This window comes from Neopsephotus bourkii, unplaced genomic scaffold (assembly GCF_033783945.1).
Source record: "Neopsephotus bourkii isolate Nb327-2 ecotype Australia unplaced genomic scaffold, CSIRO-AGI_Nbou_v1 NB_887, whole genome shotgun sequence".
NCBI lineage: Eukaryota > Metazoa > Chordata > Aves > Psittaciformes > Psittacidae > Neopsephotus > Neopsephotus bourkii.
This window is the reverse complement of record NW_026901381.1, coordinates 3,008,124-3,032,528: the sequence shown is the minus strand read 5'-3', so window position 1 is coordinate 3,032,528 and position 24,405 is coordinate 3,008,124. Positions and strand designations below refer to the sequence as shown.

At 40.2% G+C, this 24,405-nt stretch overlaps 1 protein-coding gene and 1 long non-coding RNA gene across 2 annotated transcripts in view; one reads left to right on the top strand and one right to left on the bottom strand.

Annotated features, from left to right (window-relative positions):
* The window catches only part of PRKCD (protein kinase C delta), a 186,337-nt gene extending 173,101 nt beyond the window's left edge, over nt 1-13,236 (bottom strand). Inside the window, exon 1 of the mRNA XM_061357285.1 lies at nt 13,226-13,236. The gene's annotated coding sequence lies outside the window, so the exon portion shown is untranslated. The remainder of the gene's footprint in view (nt 1-13,225) is intronic.
* Nucleotides 4,422-18,676, top strand: LOC133214416 (uncharacterized). The gene is made up of 3 exons (XR_009726116.1): nt 4,422-4,629; nt 4,800-4,930; nt 18,550-18,676. It is a non-coding gene; the product is annotated as an uncharacterized LOC133214416 (long non-coding RNA).
* The last annotated feature ends 5,729 nt before the right edge of the window (nt 18,677-24,405 follow it).

Genomic DNA, 24,405 nt, shown 5'->3' with positions numbered 1-24,405 from the left:
CACCTGGACGTGCCCTGCAGAAAGGCTGAGTGCTGGCTATGGTTTACTGAGGTCAGTGAAAATCCAGACCATAAGCTGGAATCCCAAGAACACTGACACGTTTGCATCTGGTTATAACACTGGATTGCCAAAACAGGGGTCAGTTATGTCTGTTTCGGTTTTCGTGTGACTGTGAAATAGCATCCTTCTCATTGCTACCAGTGTTATAAAAGTGACAGTCTAAAATGATGGGAGCTTGTATGGAAGCTATGACTTCTCTAGCCATTTTAAGATGGGAAGTATGCACTGTGTGATCATGCTGTTAGAAAATACTGAAGTTGTCTGTGCGATGTTTTGAGGCACTTGGCTGTTTAAGTGTTTCATTTTCTGATGCCTGTTATGTTTTTTGATTACTTTGAGGTAGTCTTGTAAATACATGGCAAAGACAAGCTCTGCCTGTCTGGGGAACAGGGTAGGAGCTGATATCAGGCACAGGGGGAGCTGTACTTGCTCCATGAAGAGAAGCTCATATTAGGTTGCCTTTTGGTAAAGAGGAGGTTAAAGCATGACCTAGGGGCAGCTTTGTAACTGCCTTCCAGGTAATAACTGGAGATGGCATGTTCTCTTCTCAGCAGTGATACAGGGATCAATAGCCACAAATCATCAAGTCTTGGGAGGTTCAGGTTGTGCATGGGGAAAGATCTTCACTGAACAGTGCCACACTGGGCAGGTGACCTGGAAAAGACTCCTAAAACCCAAATGTTTTTTATAAGGGCTGTTCTTTCCTGCATGCTGATGGGAACTGGGGGTGTACTGACAAGTAATCTCTTTCAGTAGTGGCTTTTTAGCTGTGCAGTTCTCGGCTTCTTTTACTTCCTAGATAAGGACTAGGAAGGAAAATGAAGCAGGAGTTTACAGAAATGGATATGGTAACTGGGGGAGGAGGGGAGTACTAGAGTTTATCATAATTTATTAATGCAATAGGCTAAACTTCTTTATCATTAGGGTTTAATAGCGGTCTGTTAGCTCTCTTCTGCATTCCTTCTGTTTTCCAGGAGCATGATGCATCCTTTCTGGGGCTGTTTCTTCAATAAAGGGTATTCCTGTTTCCAAGGCAGAAATGTCACAAAGAGCTAGGTGCAAATGAAGAGATTATTCCTCACCATTTAATTTGCTGGCAAATGTAAAACAGAACACAGTTCTGTTCACAGCTACCAAGGACAGGAAGCTGAATTGCCTCTAGGCATTCACTTCATTGTGAATTTATGGTGTGACTATAATATTTGCATTAATCCCATCAGTACAAAGCACACATAAATGCATTCAGAATTATTTTGTCTTGCTCATACAATTTACATTAAGATCCATATGCAGAATTGTATTTTCACAGTGAGTTTTACACATAATATTAAATTTTTTTCTCCCTTTCTCCCATCAATATGTTGCATATTTTTAAGCCTAGCTGGGCTTAGTGCCAGCAAGGAACTACAAGGATCTATGGCAACTGCCACATTTGCACTTTCCATTTACAAATCAGTAACTAAACTCTCATTAAATATTCTTAACCAGCCTGTTCAACATATGTTTGCTTGGGTATTAGTACTTATAAGTTGAAACAAATTAGATCAGTAGCTATATTTGCTTCCTAATAGCCAAAGATATTTGAGAAAGAATAGATTTTGGAATGCAGAAGTGGCAATGCTGCCTTTCTCCTTTATTCTTTTGAAAATGGGACATTCAGCTCTGCTCAGGCGAATTAAAAAGGTGGGAATTTGAACTCCCTCCCCACATTTTAGTTCTGTGGGGACACTGGTACAGGAAGAGCTTTGACATGAAGTGAGGAAGCACCCCGTAACTAATGTGGCTTACAAATGAGGTTTTATTATGCGACACATTTTCTTGTATTTCATTCTCCATGTTTCTCCCTTTCAAACATAAATCTATTAGATAGATTATTTTTTTTATACTGAGACTTTTGCTTGTGAAGAAGCATTTTCATCTTTGTCTTCTGTCAGCACTAACTGCAGGAAGAACCACTTAACAAAAGAAAGTGTGAAATCATGGATGTTAGATTGTGTAGACCTTAGTAAAGGTTATTGTCTCTGATGAAATAGTTGTTTCATGCACTTGCAAAGATTGTTAATGGTCAGCTTTTAATTAGCTTCATTGTGTCATCAAAACCGTAGCATAAATCATGTTTTCAGGTTTGTGCAGCCTCACATGGCAGTCAGTAGCAGCTCATCCATGGTGTATCAGACACCCCTCTGAATCAGTGGGAGCATTGCAGCTTCTCCACGGGCTGTGTGGGTGGTTGTGGTGGACCAATGGTGCTCCTGCTGCACTGAGTGTCCTGCTGCCTGGGTTCTGCCTGCAGCCTCTGCCCAGCTCCAGTGCATAACTCACGTTGCCTTTATCTTTGTTTCCACAGCTCTAAAACAGGTTTAATGTCGATATGTTTTAGCAATGTTCTGCACAGATTCTGCTTGCAAAAACCTTTGACATGTATTTCTGTAAGTGGAGATTATTAGCAAGTAACAGCTTGGGCTTTTTGAGCAGTTTATAGTTTTTAGTTGTGTCTTTGTCCAACCAAGGAAGGTTAAACTGTGACGTAGTATCTTGGTGTTTCTGGAGCAAAATTCTTCAGGAAAAAACTTAGTTTTTGCCACATGACCCATGACTGTTTAAAAGTCTTTCATTTTTTTCAGTAGTCCTCCCCATCCCTGATCTTGCTTTTGGTTTTTCTAAGAAAAGCCCACCTTTTTTCCCTGGAGAGACTTGGACGCACAACTTCCTTAATTCAGAGCCAAAAGAATCAGTTGGGAAGCATATGCTGGGAACAGATCTAAACTGCAGCAAACCAGGTCTGTGTGTTAACTAGGTGACAGTGTCAGTTGGGAAGCATAACTGAAGTATAATGTACTTCAGATAGCATCCTCTGATACCTGGAATGAGCACAACTGCTAAGATCCTGCCTTTAAGAAAAACACTGGCATGCTTTGTTAAATGTGGATCCTTAAGACACACTGATTGCAAGTGTGTGTGGAGCAGTGGGGGGGATCTGGACCCTAGTAAGAGACTTCTCAAAGCTACTGGAATTCATGGATGCACTTTTCTCAGGGCACAAACTGACCTACAGGGAAGAGCAAATGCTTTCTTTGGGCTTATCTTTGGCAGCAGGTTATTCTGTCTGCTGCTCTGACCCAGGCTTGCCTGGCATGTTCAGTGTGTGACCTGCATACTGGGTGGACATAAAACTGCATTCAGCCGCTGGGCAGGTGGTGAAGAGCAAAGCACCGCAAAGGAGAATGTCGAAAGCGTGTTTGAAAACACCGTAACTGCAGGAGTGGCTTGTGTGGTTTGTAAGTGTGCTGGTGCCGAGCGGAAAAGAGAAAGGAGAAAACAAGGATCCAGAGCCAGCAGTTGCAGGCATTAACTGCCCTTCTCAACGCTGAGACTGCTTGCACTTGCTTCAGGCGAAAGGTTGATTTCAGGATTTATTTTCCTTCTGCAGAAATAGGGTTATAACCAAATGCTTATTGCCAAGTAAACGGAAATAGATGGAAACTTAAGACTTCTTTTTAAAATGGATAAGTTTGGTTAATATTTTGGTTTTTTAAGATACAGATCCTTTACAATTCTGTGGGTCCAAAGGGGATTTTGTGAAGTACTACTTGCTTGTTTTAATACATGGAAAACCTATGGAAAACATCTCTTCAAACTCTATCTGCAGTACTGCAGTGACACTAAGCTGTTTTTCACACAAAGTCTAACAGAACAGAAGTGGCTTTTATTCCGATGACAGTTTGCATATTTACTTTGGTGCATTTTTCAATACCGGTTAAGCTTGTAAGTAAATCTGTGATGCAGTGCAGTTCAAAGCCAACATGTTTTGAAAGAAATAACAGCTTTGTGTTTGGGTGGTGTTGTTTTCCTTTTTTTTAAGGAATCATAGAATTTCCTTTATTAAATGTGTTTAAACATCAGCTGTTGACTCACTTCAGTACATGATGGATAATACTTGCCTGAAAATCTGAATAACGAAGTACAGCAGTTGGCCTAAACCATTTCCATTATTGCCAGTTAGCATAAATAGTCTGTGATCTTCATCTAATCTTCTTGCCTTGCTTATTTTATAGGTATTTATTACACAGCTGCAGGGAGCTCACATAATTGACAATACTGTGTTTTAGCTCAGGATTACCAAACTTTGAGAAATGTTGTCAGCACTGTATTGCATATCTGAACTGCTGTCATATGTGAAGTTGGGCCGATAAACTTGAGGAGTGCACTTTCATGAATCTACAGACATTCCCCATCTCTGACCAGGTAAAAAATATTTCAAACCCCATTGTGTTCTGTGATTAGTAAAGGTTTAGCACCACGTTTTGTGTGCAGTTGTGTACCTTACTGTTCCCACTACCTGTATTTCATTGCGAGTAGACTTGCTTTCCCTGGGTCTTTACAACTTATTTTATTGTAGTGAAAAATGTGCCATTGTGATGTGATGGAGGAGTAGGAGCAGCAAAACCAAACTGTTTCTTGGGTCTTCAAAAGAAGTCAAAACACAGATTTCCAACCATCCATAGTTAGAGGAGAAGAATTACTGGTCCAGGCTCCAGGCACAGGGTGGGAACTGGGGTTATGTCTCCTGTTAGTGCAACATCCTTTTACTAGTTGATTATGAAATGAAGTATTTAGAGGGATTGCATTATTTCTGTTCAGTTGAATTGCTGTTTAAAAAGCCTACATGAAAAGGCTTTTTAAGGGGGGGGGGAAGACAAGCAGTCAGTGGTTAATCTGAACCTTCCTTGTTGCAGTAGATTTGATAAGCATCTGTAGACTGTTACCGCCTTTCTAATGGAGCTGCATGCAGAGAACTCCATGGAAGTACCAGCTGCAAGTGCCTCTGAAATAACACCTTAGAAATGCAGGCAGTTTGTGAGCTGTGCTAGTAAGTGCGCTCCTGCTAATGTTGCAGTATGGCTATGGAAGCGTCCCAAGTGGAAAGTACTTGAGGTTTCTGGTGATAAAATAGCTTTGGTTTTGTTTTGGTTGTTTCTTTTTCCTGTGGGTTGGCACAGCTGCTGGAAGGAAGAATGGGGGAGCACAACTTCTATTTATTTAAACTTTGGCAATATTCCCACTGCCATCAAGGAATACAGTTCCATCTGTAGTGTGTTTCTCAGTATCCCAAAGACACTACACTGTTCATTTGCAATACCTAATTGTGAATGGAAAGCTTTCAGGAAAAAAATCACACATGAGTTAGGTGTATCCATATGTATATAAATACACCAGTCAATAGCAGGGAGCTATTGCAGCCCACTATAAATACTGGTCGTTTATGCAAGTAATTATATTCTTTTCCTTATTTGCTCTTTAAAATGAACCATTCAGATTCATATGGTTACATATTACAGATGCTATTTAGTGTTGAAACAGACAGGGCAGCCAGTGGCTTTAAAGTGTTTTTAAGTAGCTGTAGAAGTCAGTGCTTGGTGTAACTATGTGTGCTAGTCTTAAGATCATGCATATATAACATGCCAAGCCACACTCTGTATTCTTAAAGACCTAGGTCTCCATCTATATTTGGAAAGTGCTTTTGTGATCTAGATTTATTAATTTATCACCTATGCCTCCATAGACTGAGGGCTGTGACATGTGTTGGAGTGTGATGATTTAACTATGTTTCTCGGGCCATCCTTCTCCCTTCATGTGAATGGTCTGCAAAACACTTGGTGTGCTGACGGATGACTCTGAGTTCAGTTAAACCTTTTGTCTTGGAAGCTACCTAACCTGCCTGCCTGGGTAAAGTGTGACTTCAGCTCTGGGTGTGGCCTTGAACACGGCCCTTGTCCCAGAAAGGAAAATCTTGAGGTCTATGCCGTAAGCCATTCCACAGCAAGCCATGCACTTCTGGACACTTGCTTCTCTTCTGCCATGGGACAGAGGAGTGACTTGCATCAAGCACTTAACAAAATCCAAGGAAAATACACTCAATTTTAAGATAACTGTGAGAGATGCTGGCTGTTGCATTCAAAATTGCCTCCTTTCAGTAAGGAAGAAATGCTCAAAGTGAGGTTCAGCTAGGAAAAAAACTAACCCAAATGCTTGAGATATATATATATATATAAATGATATACATAAGAACGCAAATTCTTTTTTATATAGGTATGGGAGGAAAAAAGGGTAAAATTGTGCCTGTATAAAAAATTAGCCATTGAAACACAGCCTTACTGAATTGCCTGTAATTGGTGAGTGATCTCACCCTATGGCCTTATCTCTACCTATGATCCTCTCGTGATATTTTCTCCTCCTGTCCAGTTGAGGAGATATTGATAGAGTGGCTTTGAGGCTACATGGTGTCCAGCCAGTGTCAACTCATCACATTAGTCAAACAGAAAAAGAGGTGAAAATAAACGCACTAAATAGAACTTCTTTGGGAGATGCTTTCTGCTGTTATTTTCTCCTCTTGCAGGCTTATACCACAGCTACTCTTTAAGGAAAGCCCAGCAGGAACAGTTCATAGAGGTCTTTAGCTCTAGGCAGTGTTACAAAACATGAATGAATTGTAAGCTGTGAGCATAAACCATTATTTTCTGAGCAGCTCTATTGAAGGATCATTTGTGTTTCTGTAATCTTGTTGGCTGTGATAGCTGTAATAGTCATCTGTTGTGTTCCATGGTGGCTGGGAACACAACAGGGAGCTGTTGTGACGTTTTTTCCTTTTTTTAATTTTATTTATTTATGGAAATGATAAATTTACTAGTTAAATCATAACATTTTGTCTCGAGGCTATCTCCAGCCTTCTGCTTCTATTTACTTTGGGAGAACTAGTAAGTGGCAAGAAATATGTTTTTAATTGAATCTGGTGTTGCACTGCTCTTCATTTGAAGGTCCAGCCAAGTGTGAACCAACCCCACATCCAGGTAACGTTGCAGAGGAGACCACTGGTAGCTGGTATTCTTAATTCTGCTTTAGGAAGTCGCCCTGTGGTTGCTGTGTGGGGGTGCTGGAGCCACTGTGGGCATTTAGTTTCATTTGTGACCTCATGTCACAGGGATTTCAGACAGCTGCAGCGTGCCTACTTAACATCCTTGGAGGAAAGGGTGAATTTGCCCCTTTTCTTTGGGTGTTCTTGTTATAACTTTAAAAGCCTTACCTGTAGTGGTGTCACTGCATGTTTTGGTGTATCTGCTCTGGCTGGTTTGGACAATTAACATCTTTCTGACAAAGCCCAAGAGAACATAGCACAGCGCGCACTCGTGGCAGCCGGTAGAGTTGGCAACACAGAAAGACAAGTAGAGGTTTTCATATTTTATCTTAGTAATTACATGCTTCAGAGGCCACAGGACCATATTTAATGGTTTAAAGTACACTGTGGAAATAAGGAGGAGGAATGTGGTATTGGATGAATTCCCAAACTGAAAAAGCTTTAGTCTACCTTTTAGCCCGTATCTTTTTTCTTACGTTATCACGCACCCTAAGAAGAAATAGCTTGTCCAAACTGATGGTTTTCAGCTTCTCACAAGATTGTTCCTGCAGTTCTGAAAGAGCCTTTCTGTTTACATACCAAGCCTAAGTTTGTGTATTGTGGCAAAAGGGCTAAAATATGGAGCTAACCTTATAATGTGTATAATGGTAACCCACATATGTTCAGCTGCCATGGCAAATAGGTGTTTCCCAATTCTGCAGTCCATCAAATATTTGAGGCAACAGAGGTTTCCTGTTCTGATAATTTGCTATAAGTAAGGGCTTTGGCCGCTTTCCTTGGAAAAGATGCAAGATGATGCATGCAGTCTTGAGAGAGTTGTTGAAGTGGGAGCTGAAGTGGTTTCCGAAGTGTTTTAGTTAAATTAATGTAGCATCTCACTGTAGACAAAGATGCTTCAGTTTACAAGATCTGCATTTTTGCTTAGCTGATTTCTTAAAGAGAAACTTAAAGAGCAGTTCATGCAGAAGGAGTTTAAATGCTACAGGTTTCTAAACAGACTGAATTAAGTTGTTTTCATGTGCAGAGCAGATTTGAGACTTTTTGTTGCTAGACAGCATTTATTTCTTTGTGGAAAAAAACCCAACAGTTAACCCATTCTAGCTGGAAATGCAGATATGTAGCTGACAATTTATATGTTAAAAACTGCAGCCTGTACCCACGTGTGTAAAAATGCGTAAGATTATGACAGTGCATCTTGTGGTGGTATTAATCTCTTTTAATTCAGTCTCCCAGAATCGAAACCTGGAAGGCAGAAGGTACTGTTAGAAAGAGATGTGATTATAAACCCCAGTTTTGAGGTGAGTGATCTAATAGCTTGAGGTACTCTTAAAAACCTGGATGAGAGTTTATTTAGTGATGAAACCTGAAACTTGAAGATGCTTTTATGTTATGTGTGTGTTTTGTGTATGATTTGTGTGTCATTGACCACTACAACCTGTGTTAATTTTGGAAAATCTCTCAAATCCTTTTCCAGTATGGATGAATTTCATTAAAGCCTTTTCCTGATGGTTTATTACTGAGGATATGTAGCTTTCAATAAAGATCAACGTCAGGATTGTGTAGACTGGCAACCTGGGATTTTGTCTTGAGCTGCTAAAGGTAAGTCATTTACATAGCAAGGATGGTCACAATTTTATCCTGCTGATCCTTGTTTACAGAAAGCAGCACAGTTTTTAGTGTGAGCTCTTTCACCTTCTCAACAACTGTATTTTTAAGGGTGGTCTGGAACTTTTGAAATCCGTGCAAGTGAATTTGCCTGAGAGATGAAGGTCAGGTTGCTTTGCTGTCCCCTGGAAGAGAAAGCAGCACAGGACACATTTGTACACCAGCACTTCGCTGTGACAGGTCTAATGTGTTGAGGAATTGGCATCTCCGTTTACTGGAATGCTGAAAGTGACCGCTGAACATTTGTAATGTTAAAAATACAAGATTTGCCAGATTACAGTCTGGTCAGAGCTTGGCAGCTTCCCACACTTCTCTGCCCTCCCTCACAACAGTAATTACAGCTCCCCACTCCTTTGTTGGCGTTCTCCTAGCTCCTGCTCACCTCCTCTCACTTCATTAATGAGCTGATGTAGTTTTTTGTTACTGAGCTACTGGCCTATGACTACATTCCGTTTTCTTTAGTCTACTCCTAACCATTGCCATGGATACAAACTTAGTTGAATTAAATACTGACAACATGTTCACAAAGAATAATGACTGGGTGATGTGCAAGACAAAGCATATTAGAAGTCAAAGTGATTGTACTAATAGGTTTTATTGAATACTAAGTAGGGTATCAGAGGGTTCTTGGAGGGATGTCTTCGCTAGTATGTCAATGTAGTGATGTTGCCATGTGCAAGTTTCTTGCAAACTGCTGTACTCAGCATTCTCTTCTGACCTTTTCAAACTGTGTTTTGTTCTTAGTTTAGTATTTTGTTCTTAGTTTAATGTCAGTTTTCAAAAAGCCTTCTGTTTGCCATAGTGCCTTAGAGATATCCATTAATATAGCTGAGATAGTATTTGTGGGGTGAACAAAGATGCTGAGCATACAAACCCCATAATTAAACATTATTTTCTTGGAAAGCAATATTAAATCCAGTTCAGCAAAACTCAAACCCCTGTTTCCAACCTATCTGGTACATTCAGTATAGGGTTTTGGCCTAGTTGGCTCTGGATGTTGTGGGCTCAGTAGCTCTGATGACCAGCAATGCCTCTGGGGAACTGCGGTTTCTGGGTTTCGCTGCTGCAGTGTGTGGACAGGGCACGGTCCAGGTGTGTCCCTTCCACCCTGCCGAGAGCTGAGGCAGCTTGGAGGATGCCTCATGAGTGAGTGGAGGGAGCCGGTGCTGCTTCCCACCTTGGGAGTTCTCAAACCCTCAAATTAATAGCGAGAAGGTGATGGGATTATGGGCAGTTTATGGGGTGCAGTGTAAGCTACAGTTGTGTGGACTGCTACCTCAGCTGAACCCACCTGTCTTGGTCCTTTATCTCATGACCTTTGTAGTTGGAAGAGACTTGGAACAGTCCTCTCAATCCCCGTAAAATTTCTTGTCACCCATGGAACTTGGCTGAGTTGTCAGTATTTCTTACAAAAGAAATGCAGACTGTCAGCCCTGTGCTGAAAGTGCATTTCTCTTGGCGTGCTCAGGGTCTCTCCAGCAGGCTTGTGCTCCTGGTGGTAGTACATCCTCTAGCTTCCCAGGGTCCTGTGAGCTTCTATCAGTCTAAGGGGAACATAAACCATGCTTAAGTGACAGATGAACCATTAACCCTGCCACACTCAAATCGCAAGGGAAATGAAGGTCATCATCGTGTTGTGATGCAACTAGTCATGGTCTTGAAATGCTCAGGACTGTCAATACAGCTCTGATCATCTTTGACAATATAGTTTGTAACTATGTCAAAAACTCAGCATCCAGGAATGATCGTGGCAAGATTAGAAAGCGCTGGGTATGCTGTTATTCAAAATTATACCTGTACCTCTTCTGAGATGCTGCACTTGCTCTGAGTGCTTGGTTGAACTGCATGATCATGTGTTTGGAACCTGATACAGCTCACTGATTATATTTACTCTTTTAAGCCCTCCTACCATCAAACCTTTGAGGAATGTGGGTAAGATACAAAAACAGAGTGCAGAGATAACTGAAGGAAAAGGATATTAGCTCTCATTATCAGCTTTAGCTATTTATCAGAAATGCTGTTTGAAGACTAATGTGTTTATTTCCATCTTTAGCTGTGTTAAGTCAGGTCGTAACATCTCATTTCAATTAACTTTTCCTTTTCTCCTCTCTCTCCATTAAATAATATTCCTTACCTGTAAACACAGAATCTCACAGCACAAGAGAACAGGGGACTTTCTGTGGTGCCTTGTTAGGCAGCCTGTCAAATTCTCCAAGGATGTTACTATAAAATGTCATCAAACATCAGCCCTATTTAGGAATTCTTTTGTAACATGTTGGGAAGTACCTGGATTATAATTACCAGTTCTCTTGAGAATGAATCCAAGGTTTAGTGGTTTCCGAGATGAATCCCTAAGACATTTCACATCCAGAAATTTCCTTCCTTACTAATAAAGGCAATCATCTGAAAATGAAGTAGGAAGGATGAACAGAAAGGAGAAAGTAGGTAGTCAGGAAGTGGGATGTATCACAAACTGCCAGTGCACTATAATTACTCAGAACCATTCTTTAAGCACTGTGTTACTGTGGTAGTTCAGATTGTTAACACAGAGCCCTGCAGCACTGCGCACACTTAAACTAAGGACTAGTTTAAGGAAATTCAGCTCATAAATTCTTTATGAGCGTGATTTATTCATGTGCACATATTTGCTCAATGTTATATAGTGATTTGGACTATTGCAATCATCTCTTTAAGGGAAAAGACAGCTTTCAAGTTTTGTGATTTGAAAAAAAAGGCATTTGGCCTGCTTATTTTGAATGATGCTCGAGAGCTGGGCATTGCAATGAGTCTTTATTTCCCTCGAGGCATTCAGAAGCCTGGTTAAGAATATGCAGCCATTAATCTTTCAGTCTGTATGGGACTGATCAGTTGATTGTCTGCCTATGTAAACATTTGCATTTTGAGAATATAGAGTGCTCTTTATCAGTAACAAATCACATATTATCATCAACTAGAGATGCATCGGTGGTGTTGTCCAAGCAGACCACCCACTGCTTTGGCTTTTATAGTTTCTTTGTCAGATATTTGCATAGTAGAAGACATTATAATGAGAATCTACTTTGAAGGGAATTTCCCTGTTTGTGCAGATCTCTAGAGCCTTGGTATACTCTTTATTAGATGTGGAGTATAAAACATCTGTGTTTAAACTGATCAACTGACATTACTCCTGGGGGAATAAAGCTTTTTTTCTTATTCCTGATTTTAACCTTTCATAAGCCAGTTGAACATACTGCTTGGAAATGGAACATGTGCGGCTTTCTCAACCCTTCTGTTCCAGATAGCCCAATTAAAGGGAAATGTGAGGGGTGATTGCTCCAGATGATGTGCTGATCCAAAATTAAACAGCTAAAAATATTGAATAGCTTCATTATAGCAGGGTCCCATATGCTTTTTGCAGCTAATAAGGGATGGTTTAAATAACAAAATTCAGGAAATAATGAACTTGGTAAACATTTTAAGACACCCAGTGTGAGATTTCTCGTGTCACAATAAGACTGTTGTACGACACATGCCACGGCTGATTTTCACAGTTCACCATGTAAAACCCAGCTGAAACAAATGGACAGACCTCCAAACCCACAGTGACGCCTTCCCCAAACAGGTGAACTGTGTGCAAATTCCTTGTTCAGTTGCTTTATTCATAGTGTGAGGCTTTCGTGGTCGCCCAAGACTTTGGTGTCTCTAGTTTTAGTTTCAGCTTGTGATGTGGATGCTTGTTCAGGACATGGTGCTGCACTTTTTGCTCTCACCAGCCAAATAGCCTGAGAGAGGTGGTGCTGTTCAGCCTGGAAAAGAGAAAGCTCTAGGGAGACCTTAGAGCAGCTCCAAGTGCCTAAAGGGGGGCTATAAGAAATCTGGAGAGGAGCTTTTTATAAGCTCATGTAAGGATAGGACAATGGGGAATGGCTTTAAACTGACAGAGGAGAGATTCAGATTTGACATTAGGTAGAAGCTCTTCCCTGTGAGGATGCTGAGGCGCTGGCACGGGGTGCCCAGAGTAGCTGTGTTCAACCTGGCAGTGTTCAAGGCCAGGTTGGATGGTGCTTGGAGCAACCTGGTTTAGTGGGAGGTGTCCCTGCCCATGGTGGGGCATTGGAACTGGATGAGCTTTAAGGTCTCTTCCAACCCAAACTGTTCTGTGATTCTGTGATTTCTACAGTATGCTCAGCTCAGTTCCTGCTGCCATTCTAAAGTAGAGCAGCATGTATGGCAAGACTGAGTGTTGCATCAAGTGTCTTGAATTACCCCTGAAATAAGCAAGATCTCAGTCAGTTCAAGTGACTTTTCCAGCCTTATTTACATTGTAAAGGGAGAAAAGACTATCACCATGAAACAGCCAGCAAGGAAAAGTTTCCTGCAATATGAAGGACTCATCAGTTAAATACAGTCTGTGTGATATATCAGTCTTCTCTGAACACTCCAGGGTTACTTTTTCCGTGGATAGTTTCCTTCTTTTAAAACTCGATTTATTTGTTTGTAGCTCAGACTGCTTGAATTACAAAGCAAATGAAGGCTTAGCTGTGATGTGTGGCGCTTTCTATCTGTAGTACTGACCCACTTTCCTGGCTACTCATGTCATTATTCCACCCACTTCCAAGTCACAGATATTTTTGATTAATGAATAAATATAAGTCTCAAAAGGAAGCAGAAATGCTGATTTTCTGTGTATTTCCCACAGTCTTCACTATTTAGTTTGTGGAATAATGCTGATATCTTGGGACTACATTTTGTCCTGTTGGTCCAGGAGAAGGGGGTTGGAACGGGGTGTGAGGTAGCCATGAAAAGATGTAAGCAACATTTATTTAAATTATCCCTGATTTTGAGCCAAAAATTTCAAGTGTTTATTGCAAGTTTTGGAAGTGTACTGCTAATTATTTGTCTTCCTTTGAAAACAAGGATCTTTTTACCGACAGTCTACATCTCATCCTTAAAAATGCTGCGCTCACATTGGCGGCAGCAGCTCAGCTCATTTGGACTTGACCTACTTGAAATTAATACTTGTAGTTAAGCAGAAGTTCCGTATCACAGTGCATCTCTCCAGATGTTTGCCAGAATATGTTTATGAGATGGCAGCCTGGGGCAGGAGAGGCTACAGCTGCACCTCGAGCTGGAGAGGCTCCTGTGGGCAACTCATGCAGAAGTTGTATTAGCAAGATCTCACCTAAAATGTGCCTGAAGGGACCATCATTAATTTCAGGTAAAGAACGCTTAACCGTGAAGCAGCTGCAGTTCCTAAGGTGTTTGCTGATTACTTATTGATGTTCAGTCTCAACGCCTATAAACAGCTCCACTGTTCTTCGAAGCATGTGAAGTAAAAGAAACACAAGGCTTTCCAGTTTGGCTCTATCAGGCAGTTTTTAAGGATGAATAGGCACCAAGAGGAGACATTTACAAGGACTTATGGAGCATTTAAGTAGACTTATCAACTTTATTAATTGTAAAGGTGAAAGGGCATTTATAAATTGACAACCTGATTCAGTCAGTGGGGTTAGAGAGGTGGGTAATAGGCAGTAAGGGGGAAGAAGCAGCTTTCTTGCAGATACATTTTTACATCTCCTCAGAGATGTGGCAGCACCCTAAACCTTTCTTCAAGCACTAGAACTGTTTATGCAAAGTTAAACTTTGCATAGAGTTTCCAATTTTATGTGGTCCCAGAGATTATTGCTGCTACATGCTCTTAAAGTGGGCATTCAGTGTAATTACAGGCTGTGTCTCAAGACAGCCTGCTGCTTTTTCTCTTTGCCCAGTATTTTCAAAGCTCTCTTCCAAAAGCAGTGCAAGGCTGACAGGTCAATGTGGACGAGATAGGAAGGAGAGATCTCAGGAACACTCTTTGTCTCTTGCCTGGGTTCACTTCTAGCTGGCTGTTCCGTCCCACTGGTGAGTTATGCTTGTCTGTCTCAGGCACAAAATGTCAGGGCGTTGATGTACTGCAGGGAGCTGCCGAGGGACTCCAGCGAGGGACAGGAAAAAGGCTACAGAAAAGAGAATAGAAATTGCTGTGAAAATTGTGATTCTTATCAGGGCAGCAGCGTCATAACAAATGTTTGCCAGCAGAGAGGTTGATTTGCTCAAACATTTCACTGGGTGTAACACGAACTCTTTAGAACTTTGTGGGGCTGTAACAAGCTATCTTCTCAGCCCACTGTGCGGTTCACCGAACAGTGCTGCTCCTCTCACAGAAAGACCTCTTTTGTCTTAAACACTGATTATCTGCAATGCTAAAGCTTTACAAGCATGACTTTGCTTACGATAATAGCTGTTTATTCGAGCTGACGCAGAGAAAGAAATCAGAAAATGCTGTGACACAATAAGGCAGCCAGCAGGTGATGAATTCGTGCCTGCACTGTTTAGAAGACTTTCAGATTGCATTTCCTCACTCGGGAAAATTGAAAATGTCTCGTGCTTAAACACAAGTCTCTTTATCATGAGTTTGTATTTTTATGTTTCTCTCAGTTTCCCTGGCTAGTGGTTAAAATAAAGATTCTGAAAAGCTTTCCAGACAAAATCTCTGCTATGTTGTTTGCTCTTACAGTGAATCATCATTTTTAATTTGTGCATTATCATAATTTCTCTACTCGAAGGCAGTGTGACAAATGAGAATTCAGGCACTTTGCTCATCACATAGAGCATTGGATGGAAGAAAATCCCTGTGTCACATCATAAATACCACCACTAATGGCAAGCATAGAAGTTTGCAAGATAAGTGAATTTATTTTCCTCCTGCTTTCAGCCTCCTATATATTATATACTGTGGGCTGCTTTTTGTTCATGGTACTCACTAACTCTGTACTTCTCTCCCCTGCTTTGGCACAGCTTTCATGGTGAGGCACTGTTAGCCTGGTGTTAGTGACAGCTCTGTGGTGTCAATCACAGGCTGCTGCCATGGGCAGAGCTGACTGAAGAACTGAAGGCCTGGCTTTGAGAGGCTTTACTGCTTTCCTTGAGTGCTATCAGTGGAAACCAACTGAACTTGTGACTGTGCAAACTGCTGCTCAATAAGCTGCTTAATAAAGCACAATAATGCTTTTAACATTACATCTGTCTTCCAAGGGATGCTTTGCATTGGCTTTCTCGTTTGTGGTTTTGCGCTTAGGCACCAAACATACTGCATTAGCAAAACAGCGAGAACTGCTTGCTGGTCACGTTGCACTCTGACGCTGATTTGAAGTGTTTGGTGAAACAGCTTAACTTAACACTGCTGTGTTGTACAGATCACAAACACTACCGGCTGCATTCAGGAGAGAAGCTGAGCTCATGTAATTTGCTTTTATGTCTTTTGTATGTACTTTCCACTGCTGGCACAAAGCACAAATTAGGAAAACACTGAAAATCAGGTGTCAGATCTGCTCCTGTGTATTGTGCTCAGATGAGTTACACCAGGGATGATTTGGCTAAGGCTTCTTTTTGTCATAGATAGCACCCAGACATCAGGATTGGATTGGGAGTGCGTTCTCTTCTGGTGTCAGCGGTCTGCTGCTGTTTTCAAAGTTTATGCAAAGTTTGGGGTTGTCTTCTGACTGTATGATAGCTACAGGTACTCTTGCCTCTGAAGGAAGGGCAGTTTCTTCGCTTGCATCGTTCTGATTGTTTTCACGCACAGATTTATTCTGTGATTCTTATCTACTCATCATAAAAACACAAAGACAATATGAAAGCTCACATTTCATTTTCTTTCCTAAAAATCTCTGTAAGTTGTGAAGACTCAGAATTTAGGTAAAAAGCTTTTCTTTCGACACTTTTCTATGATCAGGGTAATTTATGGATGATGCGAACTTACTGAGAAAAGTATCTGCTACCACAGTAATGGTACATCAGGAAATCAGAGGAGCTCTTAGTTATTCAGCATGCTCTTTTATGTTTCTTATGATGAAGTCTGCTGAATGATTCCTACAGCTCACATGTGAATATTAGGTCTGGGCTGCTGTGCAGGGAAAGTCAAAAGCTATAACCTTGATGTGGGAGAGCTATTACTCTGCATCTTGCACTCTGGCATCTTATCAGTTGATTCAATCTGCAAACTGTTAGTTTTGATGGATGGAACTGCTGAGGGTGAAGGCTGACCTTGGAGTAAGTGCCCCAAGACCAAAGATGTTGTGATGTAAGGCGTGTGCCTTAGCTACAGTTATCAGATTTGTGCAACTTTGTGTGGCTCTTTCTGATCTTCACTGCAGACCAACCTGCTTGTGCCAATGCCACAGACTATCGTGAAATTCTCTGGAAAATTGATATAACAAATAACCTCTCTGGCTTAAAAGGCTCTAGGATTTTTTTATCAGCTAAAGCTAGTGTAAAAGCAGTTTTATATGATCATCTCTGCAGCTTTTGCCTTCCAAAGGAAAGAGAAACCTGAACAACAGCTGAGAAACCAAAAGAGAAATCCAAGTAGGTTGTAATATAGCATCTCAAGTGCACAATGATGAACACATAATGGAAAGGCCAAGTTCCTTGCTGCACAATTAATTATGTTGCCTTCTTGACAGCAATGAATTCCCTTGCCCACTGTGTCAAGAAATGCCCCGTTCAAGAAAATAATTAAATAAGATCTCTTAACGGGGGAGATTTAGTGTCTGGATTGTATCTCATAATATTGTTGACAGTGCTCGGCAATCAATTCAGCGAGTCCATGCCTCAAGGGGCTATTCCTTTGTTAATAAACTTAGTTGCATTCCAGCTGCTATGGAACTGAGGGATATTTTATACAGATAAGAAATGGGTTTTTCATTTTTAATGTGTATGACTTGTGTGTATCTTTGCTTCAAAATCAATTATTTGTCACATGGGAAGTGTTTCACTGTCTGCAGGGGTTGCAACTGGTTTGGCTGCATTCTGGGGTTGGCAGCTGTGTTACCTTCTCTCTGACAAGAAGGGGGGGAGGAATTAACTTTTTCACTTGAGTTTTCTTTTTAAGCATATGTAAGAATACTTTGCTATAGATTTTCATCTGAGAAACAGCAGAATTTTGGATAAAATAATAGAGAGGATATTGCAATAAAGGCCCTTCCATTAGCTGCATGGGCTGACACTACTGTTGTTTCTTTAAGTTCTCGATTATTTGCAGCAGCTCTTTTATTAGTTTAGGAAAGGCAAAAAGGAACTACTTGGAGTTGCTTAAAAATTGTTACTGATTTTTTTTTCAGTTGCAACTGGTGAGACACTGCAATAGGGAAAGAGCTACTGCTTTCTCGTTATGTGTGTTTTGATATAGCCCCTATTATAGAGGGATGGGAGGGAAATGTCTTTGACTTAAGGCATCATAAACTCGGCTATGCTGGCCGGGTGAAAGTGGCTTTCTGTTAAAAAAAGGAGAAAAAATAATGGTAACTTACTAGGAAAATAGGAAAATTTTAGTAAATGTTTGGTAAGACTCCAAGAGGAAGTAATAGGGTACTTTATTGTTTAAAATGTGGTTGAGAAAGTTTCCTGTCTAGCCCTTATTCAATACCTAAGGGTAAAAGTTTGTGTATTCCTTACAGTAGTGTTTGATATATTAGACAGGTATATTGAAAACTAAGTGAAAGGCATGCTAAAATCTCCTGTTCTTCTCCCAAAAGGCAGGATGTGGATGTCGTTTTTTTCCCTGAGTTGATGAAGAAATATTCAGTAGACATTCTCTCTTCACCCCTAGTCAATTAAATGCTTAAATTGCTGTATGTTCTTCATATTTTATGTTTCATAAAAATCAATGTAACAATTAAATGCTGATGTTCTTACCATGTAAGGCTCTAGATCTTTTTTAAAGCATGGAAGAGGGAGGAACAAGTAGGCAGATGACTGAAGAAGTTCTCTGAGAGTCTCGCTGCCTTAATTTGGGTAGGTTTCAGTGTTAACAGTCTAAGTGCAGCTACTGAGGAGCAAGTTCTTTCTTGCACCTCATTCTATTTTTTCTATTCTAATATTGTAACTTGCAGATCCTGCAACATTTTGCTGAACTCTAACCACCAGAAATACTGTGTGCCCCAGTTATGCCTTGGGCAGGAATTCATCCCCCAAAAGCACTGCTAATCCATCTGCAACCTGGAAGTTGTTCAATCCCTGCTTAAGGTATGTTTATGGATAAACATATGAAAAGATACCTAAACTTATCTTAATATCTTAATGCACATACTCTCCTTTCAGTACAGGTAGGACTTCTGGTTGAAACACCACTTAATGTGATTTATGGCAGCATAAAAATTTATGTGGATGTGCTTCTGGTGTAATAGGAACAGAATCATTTTTTCATGGTGTACATCTTGACTAAAGGAAGCATACTTGAGTAAGAAGGCAAAGATGGAGAGAGATGATGGCAGAGCTTTGTAGCTTAAATGTACCACATCCATTAGTAAAACTTATCTGTGTATGTAGGTCTATAGTTATTTGTTTCATATTTGTTATATTTACACACAAAACCCTCAATATCTTGCAAGACCTATTTGTTTTGCAATAGTTTTACATTTTTGCAGTGTTTAACTGCAAATGACTTGTAAAATATGGAAGAGGTCACTTTTGGTTTTTGATCTTTCAGCTGCAAACTCCAAATCGCATTCCATGTTTTCCTGGTTGTAAAGAGCAAGCAGTAAAGCTACAGAGTCTCTAGATTTTGGAAAAAGAAGCACACAATGACTAAGGGAAGGCTGCAATAAACCCAGCAATAACCACCCAGGATTGCTCATGAGGGTAACTCTTAAACAAGCTGGGTATGTTCCTACCTTTGTGATATCCTTTCAGTATTTTAAGAATATTCTGATGAATGTGAAGACCACAGAATGCTTTTTTTCAGTGTCTTTAACCTCTTTTGTCAGGACAATTAAATGTGTTACAAGCTTGGGGGAATGCCGTAGGCCTTGAGTCACCTGGCATTGAAAGGTAACTGCTCCTGGAGTGAAATGCATCCTGATGTGCAGGAGAGCACGAGGGAGAAAGCAAGGCTAACCAAAAAAAAAGTGTCAGAATGAATCAAAGCTACGGGGTGAAACTGAGAGAGGTGGAATACAAATACTTAAACTGGAGTGTAGCCAGGAAATGAACTGTCTTATTTAATGCTTTAGAAAAAAAATGCTCCTAAGCACGAATGACCACTATGTGGTTAATCTTGTGTTTTGTCTGAAAAAATGCTTTCTGCAGTGACCAGCAAGGGCACTGTGAGACATCAGTTTGCATTGCCTCAGAGGAGTCCTGGATCTGCTTGTCCTGGGCATTTCCATAATGGACTTTTCATACCCAAGTACTGTTATAGCTGGAGAGTTGGGAACTGTAGGTCACTTCTGTACTGACCGTCCTACAGGTTACTTACTGCAGACAGGACAAAATTAACCCATGGTAGAATAAAAGATTTTTTTTTTTTTTGCCTCTTTGATAAATTACAAACATTTTGTAAATTATTTCCTTCCATAAAAACCATAATGTCAAAAGTTACCATCTCCTTATCTAGGAGTCCTGAATCTTTCCTGTCCCCTTAATATGCCTCTATTTGTTTATTGATGTTTTTCTTGGAGTTGAAAGCATTCTCTTGTATGCCAGTGCTGCAGTTGAGTATTATAAGAACAAGAAAGACATTACAGAGAAGACCGGTGTGTCTCAGATTCAACATTATGTGTGCTAAACATGTGCAATCTTCCTCATCCTTTTAACCCAGACAATGTATTAAATTATATATGGTTTTACAGGTGACTGCCTTTCAGAGCATGTCAGCTAAAGGATTTAAAGGTGAAAGGTGAGATCTGTTTTATGCATTAGTATGTTCATCACTTCTCATAAGTATTAAGATACCATTGAGTACTTTGGCTACTTTCTATACTCTATACCAAAGAACTTCAGCAAGAAAAGGGAAATATGAAGGGTTTAAGGTTTTGTATGAAGGAGTATATGGAAAGCTACAGTTCAGAGATCTGCAGAAAGCTGCATCAAGATGTTTAAACTGAATCATTACCCTTTTTATTAATATAAAAAAAAGTCAGAATTCTTTGTGGCAATTAAAACCTTCACCTTCCTCAAAGACTCTGTTTTATGTTACTAACCTCTGAAAAGGATCCTGCCCAAACATACAGACACCCCTAAACTTACAAACAGGAAAAGTATTCAAACGTGAGAGGTATCTTTTGGGTTGGTGTCTTCTGGCATGCAGAAGCTGAAGGGTAGAATGATTAAAAATGGTAGTAAAATAAGATACTGGGGAAGTATTCTGGGAGCTCTTACAAGTGCTTTGCTTTCCTCTCCTCCCCCTGGGTTCATTCTCTTAATGCCTGTTTGCAGCTTGCTTGAAGCACCTTGCACAGGTAACTTCTACTAGCTTTTCTAACCTGAAAAGCCTGATAGCGGGTTGATTACCATCATTCCAGTGTGTATTTTCATCATGCTGTTCCAAATGAACTGATGCATGTGTACACCACTGGAGTTGTACCTGCAATCCGATTGGAAACTGGGGATAAATCCCAATTTAGTAATTCTCATGCTACAGTGATAGAGCAGGATGAACTGCTTGGTTGTGGTAGCGGTTTCCACCCGTCACAAAGGCTGTAAGAATGGAAATTGCTAGCATTTGGTGAAATTTAGTGGCAGTGAAAATCCCTGAGGATCAGACTGCTTTTTCTTTTCCTTTCCTTTTTAGCTCAATATGCTGAAGTCAACACCAGTCCCTGACCCATATGGTGTATATTTTCTCTTTTAATAGGGATGTGTTGACCACGTACAAGTATTATTCCTGGTGCAATACAAATCCAATCAACCGGTAAAATCTCTTCTCAGAATGTGAGCACAGTAAATGCCACTGAATTTGAATGAAAGATTTCAGGAAAAGCTTGGTCTGTTAATGTGGTAGATTGCTGCAAGTTTGAAGTAGTCTTCAAACAAATGTTTGAATCCAGAAGCTGAATCAGAATCCAGATCTGCTTTTTTTGACCTCTGCCTATTCTGCTGCCTGAAACAGATCGTAACTGCAGTTTTCTTTTGAAGGAGAATGAAGAAGAAAGAAAAAAGTCAAGGAAATGAACTAGCAAAGAACTCAGGATCCACAGGTTTTATTTTCCAAGTTTGGCTCTTTATGGTGCTCTTTATATCTTCTCCTTAACTGAAGTTACACATAAAACAGGCTGATCTGTACCTGGAAACAGAAACCTTGACTTGTCTTCTGTGTTGCCTGGGCTATTTCCATATATTTTATGAAAACCTTTCTAAAGAAAAAAACAAGTTGAAACGACCAGCAGTTTCCATGTTGAAGAGCCTGACATGTAGCAATGTCTTTGGCCTCATATCCTCTGCCTTTTAATTTTGTCTTGTGTTGTTTGCAGTGTCCAGTGTGTGGTTTTTCTGTTGAAAACCAATGCCTGGAAACATGGAGACTAATATAATTTATTTTTTTACTTCCATCTTCAATTTAACAGTGAACTGGGGCTTGGAACACTGTAATTCAGCTTAATGCTAACACTCTAGAAATGTCTTATCTCATTTTTCTCTCACTGTTTTCCTGAGGGAATTCTTTTGGCCATTCTTTGGTATATAACGCTACAAATGTGGAAGCATAGTTTGTAATTCTGAAGTCTGGATTTTGAGGAAGGTTTCTCTCAGCTCATGGACAATAGGAGTTAATTTATGCAGAAAACAATACTTACACTGTGCTTTTTCAATGTATGTTTTTGTGTAAATACAATTTTATCAGGTAGTAATTTATGGCTAATTTCCAACAATCATTAAAAGCTTTTTGGACACTTGTGGAATTTCACTGCTATAAAAGGTAAAGCTTCTGAAAGCCCCACTTGATGATTTCCATGAGATAACAATCTTCACTTCTTCTAGTAGGTAATTGATGTGGTTAATGACTAGTGTTTTAGAGCATGAATGAATTTGACTGATGACTGCAAGAATAAGAAGCTTGCCTAAATTGCTATGTTTCAATCAGGTTTTGCAGCAGATAGGTGTGTGCTACATCACCCTTCATGCTTGCTTCTCTTTTTTAATTGTTGTCACAATGCCATGCAAGATGAGGCAGATTTTGTAAATCATGTTTAATGTTTAAATTATCCTATCCAGTTCAATATAGGTGGGAATGTTAAGTGCAAGAGTAAAACTAAACAGTGAAGCGGTGCCTATGAATATGAAGATGGCATTAACCAAACTGGTAACTAGCCTTGTTTCTGTGGTGGAACAGAGTACCAGTATTTCTTATCTCTCTGAAGTTTCATTGTTATCCTGTGTGCTGTACCATAAATGGGTAATAACATCTGAAGTCAGTCTGAATGCAGTGTTCAGCCTAATGGCACTGTGGTCCTGCTTCAATAGGGAAATAGAGAAACCATGATCAGGAATAGCTGGATTATGAGCACATAGGTCAGACCACTGTCCTCTGGTATGCATGTCTGTCCTCACCTCTTCAGCTAAAGAGAGACAGGACATGAGCTCTGCCAACTCTTGTTTAAAGCATGCTTACCATCAGCCCTTTAATCGCTACCATGGTTACTGGGAAATCTTGGGCACCATCATCCCAAGTCCTGTTTCACAGATGGCACCTGGAGATGAGTACTGAGACAGGAGCCTCCTGAGGCATACTCAGATGCTGACCTCCAGATATTTTGTGAAGAGCTCTTCCCTGGCTTAGTTGCAGCCATTTGATGAGCTTGAAGGGTTGTCTTGAAGTGCCTGTGAAGACTTGGGTGCCTAAAGCCTGCTGAAGTGACAGATGCACATTGATATCAATATATTAATATTAATGTTGATAGGGCTGCAATTTAGAAGTGCATAATCCTGAGGCACAGATACATTACAGTCTATTTCTTTTCAAGCAGAAGACCACTGCTGGGTGTGAAAACAACCCTCTTTACTTTCCTAAACTGTATTTTTCAAGTCACAGGTCCTTTCCCAAATATATTTCTATCTAAATAGTTTTTCTAAGAAAATTGGAAGGATTGTATCTGACTGAGAATTAAAACAGATATGAAACAAAGCATTGAGATTGTTTGGGGGGGGTTGTTCATTTCATTTTCTCTGTGCTTTTCCTCAGCTCCTCGACTTTTGAGAGTGCCTTTGTTTCCACTGTAGGTATGGAGATTCTGTCCAGACTGAAAACTGTAGGAGTTGACAGTTTGAGGAATAATTCAGAAATACTAGTAAGATAACACAACATATATAGTCAATAGTCAGTATCTCAAGATATAGTCAGTATCTTCCTCTGGTTTCTTCAGTGGCATTGGTATGTTTTCTTAGTTCTGTACCCGTAAGAATAGGAGTCTGGGGATCTGCAGTTTAGTTTAGTTTTTCCTCAGACCTACTTATACAGCATCAATATCTTGGAGCATCATCTGGAAAACCTGCAAGGTTTTGTTGGAAAAGTATTGCTTATCCCCTGTGTGGGAGTACAAGGGACTTAAGTAAGTTTTCACACTGACATCTATGCAGCCCCTGAAAGTAGTAAGCAGAAGTTAGCTGCTTCCATATTGCTAACTGAATTTGGTAAAGTCAAGCATTTATTGCTCTATTGAAGCCAATGGTATTAGATGAGACGCATATTCTGATGAGTTTTACAAAATTTATTGATTTTGGCAGTTTTTCATACAACAGGGAACACTGAATTGGGTCACGACTCTGCTTTCATGTGTCCTGCTTGATTTAGCTTCTCAGCCTGCTGTTATTTTAACTTTAACTATGCGCAGTGCTGCAATTGGTGTTAAAATTTAACCAGATCTCCTGGTCTTGAGATCTTCTGTTTGTAACCTTCAGGTCTCTCATTTTTAGGAAGTCTGGTAGAAGTTAAGTGTACTAACCTTTTGTGGTTTCTGCTATAAATATCAATCATC